At 35.8% G+C, this 7,864-nt stretch overlaps 2 long non-coding RNA genes across 2 annotated transcripts; both read right to left on the reverse strand.

Moving 5' to 3' along the window:
• Window positions 1-5,859: 5,859 nt before the first annotated feature.
• Window positions 5,860-6,513, reverse strand: LOC109584628 (uncharacterized). The gene is made up of 5 exons (XR_002186093.1): window positions 6,337-6,513; window positions 6,247-6,288; window positions 6,059-6,192; window positions 5,952-6,003; window positions 5,860-5,907 (listed from the first exon to the last, which is right to left on the reverse strand). It is a non-coding gene; the product is annotated as an uncharacterized LOC109584628 (long non-coding RNA).
• A 127-nt stretch (window positions 6,514-6,640) lies between these two features.
• LOC109584627 (uncharacterized) lies at window positions 6,641-7,858 on the reverse strand. Its single transcript, XR_002186092.1, has 3 exons — window positions 7,430-7,858; window positions 7,293-7,371; window positions 6,641-6,693 (listed from the first exon to the last, which is right to left on the reverse strand). It is a non-coding gene; the product is annotated as an uncharacterized LOC109584627 (long non-coding RNA).
• Between the last annotated feature and the right edge of the window lie 6 nt (window positions 7,859-7,864).

Genomic DNA, 7,864 nt, shown 5'->3' on the forward strand with positions numbered 1-7,864 from the left:
GTCAATCAGAGACACGGGTACAATCAACAATATTAATAAGCACAATGCACACAATAATAAGATTAACTATTTTAACACGATATTATGATACCTCTATAATTATTAATAGATACCTGAGCAATTGAGCCTTAATATTGTCCCAAGCGAGAGTAGCTGCAGCTCGAGTAGATCTTCTGAGCGGTTTAGGTGAATTCCTTTGTTTAGCCAGAGTATGGACCTCGTCTGGACTAGAGACAGCATTAGTTGGCTCATTAGCTTGATTATCTGAACCTCCTGCACCTGTAGGCTCAGTGTCAGTTACTTTAGTACAAGAGACATTCCTCATTTCTAAAGGAAATAAGCGTTGAACTGGACGTTTCAAAAGAGTAGTCTTTCCTTTCCCATTGGAGACCACAATTACATCAGCGCAATCAGGACCATCACTTCCTGGAATTAGTTCCTTGATTCTTTGAGATTCCAAAATCCTCTCCTACGATCTACATTATGTATCACAACCACATCTACTGCTACATTAGGTCCAGTAGATCCTTGATTATGAAATCTGTGAACATCATGCAGCTCCAATAGATATTCAAATTTCCATCCTTTCCAAAAATGATTAAGTATTCAATGGAGACTCTGGACTCTCTTATTGATAAAATGAGCTGTTACTTCAATATTATTATCCTCTTCAGGAACACACAAATTATTAGGTAAACTAGAAATCCTTCGTATTATTAGATGTGAAGGAGTTAGTGGCTCTTCGATATCATCTTATGATAGAACTGTCAGTGGTTAAGAATTAACTATCATTACCACTTCTGTTACCACAGTTAAGAGCTCTTCATGAGTTAACTTGGCTCTTCAAATAGTCTTTTTCAAACACCGTTTCACAGATTGAATGAGGCGTTTGAATATTCCTACCCACCATGGAGCTTTAGCCAGATTAAAGGCCCAAGTGATCAGAGAAACATCGAAAGACATCAGGATGCCTCAGTATCTTTGGCAGAATTACAGCAGCTCCATTAATTGTCTTAGCACTATTTGATATGATTTTAGTGGGAAAACCTAGTCTAGCCACAAACCTATGAAAACAACTGAGAAAACAATGAACAGATAAATTATATATCAACATGAATGGCTCTTGTGACAAATGTGAACAGGCAAATTCACACTTCACTCTCAGACTTCACTCTATCTCTTATATAAAGTGGCCCAGTGAAATCCACTCCTGTGTATGCATGCAAATGGAGTTTCTCTCCTTACTCGAAAGCTTGGAAGTGGTGGAGGTACAGGCACACTGTATGTCCCTCTTTCTGCTTTTCTACAAATAACACAATGCTTTATAAATTGCTTTACTACTGCTCTGCTCTTAATAGCCCAATATCTAGTCCTCAATTCTGTTAATATCTAATTAATCTTATTGTGAAAAACTCAATTATGGGCCCTATGTACAACAAGTTGAGTAAAATGATGTGTACTGAGCAATAAAATAGGATGCAAGGTTTTATAAAATAAATTCACATTATGGAGCATCCCCCCACATTTCCATTTACCACGAGAATCTTCAAACAATTGGAATTGATACTTCCATTCCATAAATTTATGATTAGCAATCAATTCAGGGCCCTGTGTATTTACTGGGTTTCCTTCAGCTCACAAATTGCATTGCCATCTGATTTACACTTTTTATTCCGTGCTGTAAAGTTTATTAATAATAATAATAATAATAATAATAATTATTATTTCTTCTGACACTCAACAACCCACTTATGTTCTGCTCTCAAACTGTAGTTCTCCAAATTATGCCCAATATTACTCCTTTCAATGCTATCAATAAATCTCAAGACAAATTTTGTCACTCTGCAAAGCTTTTCCAATGAACGTTAATTATTCAAAACTGTTAAATGCTGAAGCTTATATTCATGTACCAATAAACTACATGTATTGCTACACTTTTCGTTACACGTTACGCTACACATTACGTTACGCATTTCATGAACACCCAGCTCTTGCAATCATTCTGATGGCATCTCCCCTGATGGATCTTCTATCAAATCTTTACCTATCCATGGAGGACCACGGAACCACCAGGTTTTCTTGAGCTCCTTTACAGAGACACTTCTTGTTGGGAAATCCACAGGATTCTTTTGACCAGGACAATGCCTCCAACGTGCTGCTGGAAGAAGAGATCTAATTTCCCTGACTCGATTCTGTGCAAAAGGCTTCCCGTCTCGGTTCTCTCCCCTAACCCAGTTAAGCATCACCTCTGAATCAGAATAGCAGATAGTAGAAAGTAGATTTATGTCTGTCTTCAAAGCCTTCTCAACACTGTGGATAAGCATTGAAGACAGCAATGCTCCCAGGAACTCTAAACATACAATAGATAAGCGATTCATAGGCACAATTTGGCTCGTAGATGCTATCAAGATAGCTCTCTTTTTGCCATTATACGCCTGCTGAAGATAAATGACAGCAGCATACGTCTTGCTTGATGTATCGCTAAAACCACACAATCTGTAACTCACATTCAAATTCTCATGAAAGTCTCTCTTATACCATCTAGGTACTCTAACAGTCTCACTCTCACGTAAAACACTCAAAACTTTAAATATCTCTTAAGAAGCACTCCCCTGATGACACCATCGCACTTTATATTGGCTTAATGCAATTCTTGTAAGAATAACTTCGCTTGAATAGTGACTGGGGAGGCAATACCAATGAAATCAAAGATCCTACTCACAACACTTACCATTCTTCTCTTAGTTAAACATTCACACTCATTAACATCACATACAATTTCACTCAAATTTAATACCAACTCATCAGTGTCTATGTGTTAGCAGGATATCATCACCAATAAACAACTTAACAGTTTATCATGAATAACTCATTGCACAATACAATACACTAGATCTTATAACTTAAGTTGCTCAAAAATCAGATGAAATAGACAACAATATTTATCACAAAATTAACTATTTTAATAACTACATGTAAATTACATTCCTTCAACACTCCCACTTAATTTACATAGTGTTGGCTGTTATTCAATTAACTCCTGTAGTCACATCTTTTTTCTTAGTTTCTCAAATTTCTCACGAGCTAGTTGTTTTGTAAGTATGTCTGCCAACATTTCTTTTGTGGGAAAGTATTCCAATTGAATTGCTTTATCTTGTATTGCCTCACGAATATAATGGTATTTAATGTCTACGTGTTTTGTTTGTGAATGATAGACTGGGTTTTTGGCAATAGCAATTGCTCCCCGGTTGTCTTCTGTGATTATTGTGGGATCCTTGGTGGTGGAGCAGCTAAGGTTTTTCAGTAGCCTTTTATGCCAGATGGTTTCTTGTGTTGCAGCACTTAGAGATATGTACTCTGCTTCAGCAGTAGATAATGCCACTACTGGTTGCTTCTTGCTGTACCAACTTACTACACCAATAGACTGTGTAAATACAATCCCAAATGTAGAGTGACGATTGTCATATGTGTTTTCCATCATCTGGCTACTCATATTTTAAAGCTAGATTTGTCGTTTCCTTTAGGTAACGAAGGATCCTCTTAGCAGCAGTTAGGTGTTTTTCTAGGATACAAAAAATATTCTGATGCTACTCCTACTGCTTGAGATATGTCAGGCCGTATTGCTATAGCAAGGTATAGTAAACTTCCTACTATTGATTGGTAGAGTGCTGGTTCTGCTAGCTTCTTGGACTCATTATTCTGACAGAGAGGTTAGCTGGTGTTGATACACTCTTAGCCTCTGATAATCCAAACCTTTTCAGCATAGACTCTATGTATGGCTTCTGATGTATCAACGGACATTCCTTTTCTTCGTCATGATTGATTACCATTCCAAGACGATGATAAAGCTTCCCCAGGTCCTTCATCTTGAATCTCTGCATTAGTTTTTCCTTCATTTGCCAAATTCTGTGGAATATTCGTAACAATAATAAGGGCATCGACATGAACTGCAACAATAAATTACACATTTACACCTCCTGTTTTGATAAATATAAATGGATCCTTTGTGAGTTTGATGGATTTCATGTGCTCTTTGAATGCTTTATTCCAACATCGAGGTGACTGCTTCAGACAATAAAGGGAGTTGTTTAACAAATGAGATTTTCTTTTCCTGGGTGTACGTTGCCAGTTGGCTGCTGCATATAAATCTCCTCTTCTAGAGTACTATTCAATAATGCTGTCGTGACATCCTTTCGATAAATCAACATGTCATTCTGCATTACAAGTGGTAGGAGTGTTCGAATGGATGAATATCTTACTACAGGGGCAAACGTTTCATTGTAGTCAATTCCGTACTTTTGAACATATGCTTGAGCTACTAATCTTGCTTTAAAACGTTGAATGCCACCATCACTCCCATTCTTAACCTTAAACAAAAACTTGCACTGTATAGGTTTAGACCATCTAGTAATTGAGCCAATCCCATGTACCATAGTCAAGTAATGCTCCATATTCAGTATCTGCTGCTGCCTTCCATTCTGGAGTCCTATGAGCTTCTACTATATCTTCAGGTACATGTACATCTGTTTCAGACGTGTTGATTACAGACTCAATAAATTCGTCAGTACCATATCAAATTGGTGGTCACCACTGTCTATCAGGATAGGGGCTTCTTTCTTGAAGGTTTTGTTCACCTTCATCCTCTACTTGTACTTCGGCTTTGATTGATATCTTCTCTTCATCTTTTGATATGTTGAAGTCATCTTCATTGAAGGTCATGTCTCTGCTTTTGATGAGTTTCTTGGTTATCTCGTCCAGTAACCTGTAACCTTTAGACTTTGAACAGTAACTCACAAATTTCATTTTCATAGCTTTCTTATCCAGTTTGTTTCTCTTGCAGTCTGGGATGTGGGCATAGGCCACACAGCCAAATATCTTCAAAGGGCTAAAGTCTGGCTTCCTCCCAAACCACCTTTCATATAGTGACACCTCCTTGAAGGTTCTGGTGGGAACTCTATTCCTTATAAAAGCTGCTGTAACCACAGCCTCTCCCCAGTAACTTTGAGGCAGACCAGCACAGTTAATCATGGTTCTAGCTGATTCCACTATAGTTCTATTCATTCTCTCTGCAACTGCAGTTTGTGCAGGACAATTAGGAACAGTACATTCATGTCTTATACATTTTCTGTTTAGATACTCTTCAAAATCATTTGATAGGTATTTACGACACGTAGATGAAGTCAGCAGCACATTTACCAGCCTAACATTCACTTATAACCACAAAGAATTTGACATGCCCACGCATTTACAAACCACGAATGTTGGGCTGGAAAGATTGCTACACGAGTGACACATCATTTTCCAGCTATTGGGGACAGGCCTGTTTGGTCCTACTGGTGAGTTAAGCCTGTCCAGGCAGTCATACTATCCAGCCTGTACTAGGTGAGTGCAGGTATATTATAGATGCCTCTGATACTTTTCAAGTGGTGAGTTGACTAAGTTCCTAGTTTAGAGTTTTGAATTTTATTGGATAATTAAAACTGTATATTTTAATATCAATATTGACACGACTACAATAATAGCTTGATTTCGAGAATGCAGTTTACAGCAGTGTCATATTTGACAGTAATTTTTTTCATGATCAACGATGCTATAATCTATAACATAATGCTCAATTGTTATGTCAAATTTAATGAATTCTCTTACTTCAGGCCACAAAACAGTCTTAGATTTTTCACTTAAAATTGCCACTGATTCATATCGAAGATCACTTTCCAATTCCAAGAGGTACAACATTATTTCCTGCATCTAGACATGCCGCATAAAGTCAATATGTTGTTAATAAATGTATACCATATCTTATTGAATCCATGTTTTGTCTATTATTATTGATTTTATATACTTATTTTTTTTGTGCTGGACAAATTCACTGATGCACTCTTCATTGTGTAATTGCCTTTTTGTTAACTGTGTGTGTGGAAAATAATCAGAATTGTGTGTTTATATCTTACTTCCATTTCTTTCACAGTTTTTCTGATAAATGCTCGCCCAAACAGGCAATCCCTATCATTTATTAAAATAGGTTATTTTGGTACATTCACATGTGCATTCACTATACTTGTCACTCATTTTTCTGTCGAATTTTGGGTAGTTATTTCTTATGAAATCCTCTTCCCACTTCAAAAATGCTGTCATCTCCCACATACTTATTTGTGTATGTTGGTATCAAAAAATCTGACGTGTCAGTCTCAGCTATTGAGTATAATTTAAATATGTATTGTGAGAGTTTTAACTTAATAGACATACTTTGCAAAGAGGTTTCAAAATGCTGGGCCTCATTATGTTGCTCTGATTTATTCTTTAAATAATTATTTTTTAAATATACGTGAATTCTACCTCGACTGATTTCTTGTAAGGAATTATTAATAGCTAGTTTTGCTGTCCCATTTAATATTTGAAATTTTCATCAGTTATTTCTGCTCCCTGACAACTTTAATGGCCACAACACAGTAAGGTACTGATACATGTATACACACGTAACTTACCATGTCTTTATAAATATATTATTGAAATTTTCACCCTGTTTCTTAATTAAAACATTAATTTGATATTACTGATACTAGTATTTCGCTATCCTTAACTAGACTATACATATGCTGTATTTAAAGGAATCACATAATTATCCTTGGCACGTAATATATTAATTAAACTTACTCTGCATATTTCTGTATTGATGTCCTTCCCATTTTCATGCTTTAGTAATAAATTGATAATAACAAGAGTCATTAAAGTTATTTACTTGTTTCCATTCTTTTTTCTTAAATTATTAATAAAATTACTTTCTGTTATGATTATGTGGTTAGGTTAATCATATTCATGCTAATCACGTGCGCATAAATTAAAATGGCGTCAAACCACAAACCCACGCGGTGCTGCAGCTGGAATTTGTCTTCCATTGTTCTCTGTCCTTGCTTCTTTTTGAAGCCACATGTCCAGTCCTTGACCCAAGCTCAAAGGAATGATGTAAAAGCCAACTTGAGCGGCTCTCTGGCTTAAAAGATTTCCGTGTTGATAGAAGAAGATGAAAGAAGAAGAAAAAGTCTGAAGAATTTTGCCAGAAATTTGAATTTGGGCCTATTCTCCAGAAATGCTCCCACTACATTACAGTCCACTCTAAAGGTACCAGGAGAATCGCTCAGTGAAGGAGAGCTGATTTAAGCCATTTATAAGGCTGTACAACGTAAGATAAAATGGTTATGAGTGTTTGAAAATCATAAAAACGGCCGCCATCTTGAAAAATCAACCTCAATCCTACATATAGGCTACCGCCTATATAATATTGAATGTCTTACTTCAATATATTGAATGCTCCAGTTGTTATATCTCCTTGGCAAATTTTTACTTTTGCAGTACCAAGTTGCAGCTGCTTTTCTACATCCCAATGTATATTTATATTACAGGCAATTATATAATAATAATGTTTTGGTACCTAAATGTTTCAATAAGTTTAGTATCCATTTCATTTTCTTTTTCCTGATATACCACCACTTTATGTTTTACGGGTTCCAAATACTAAATAGATGGACAGCTAAAATTACTTTAAATGTTTTCATCACTAACTAGAAGATGCTTGCTACAAAATGAAGGACAGATCACTAGTTCTATGTCATCCTGGTTTTATATTTAATAAAGTTTGTTACAATTTTTGATGTACTTTTAAGTTGCAAAATGGATTTAATCTGTCAAAATCTGCTATTTTCAAGTTTTTGCAATGAGTTATCTCTTTCAAGCTGACTGTCTCAAAATTAATGCCCTATGTTTGTTATTAATTAATTTTGACATGAATGTGACTAACTATATTTCTTAGAGCTTGAAGAAAAAAATTAGGTACCTACAAGTATTAATTTGTATTGATTCTTATATC

This window comes from Amphimedon queenslandica, unplaced genomic scaffold, assembly GCF_000090795.2.
Source record: "Amphimedon queenslandica unplaced genomic scaffold, v1.1 AMPQUscaffold_13188, whole genome shotgun sequence".
NCBI lineage: Eukaryota > Metazoa > Porifera > Demospongiae > Haplosclerida > Niphatidae > Amphimedon > Amphimedon queenslandica.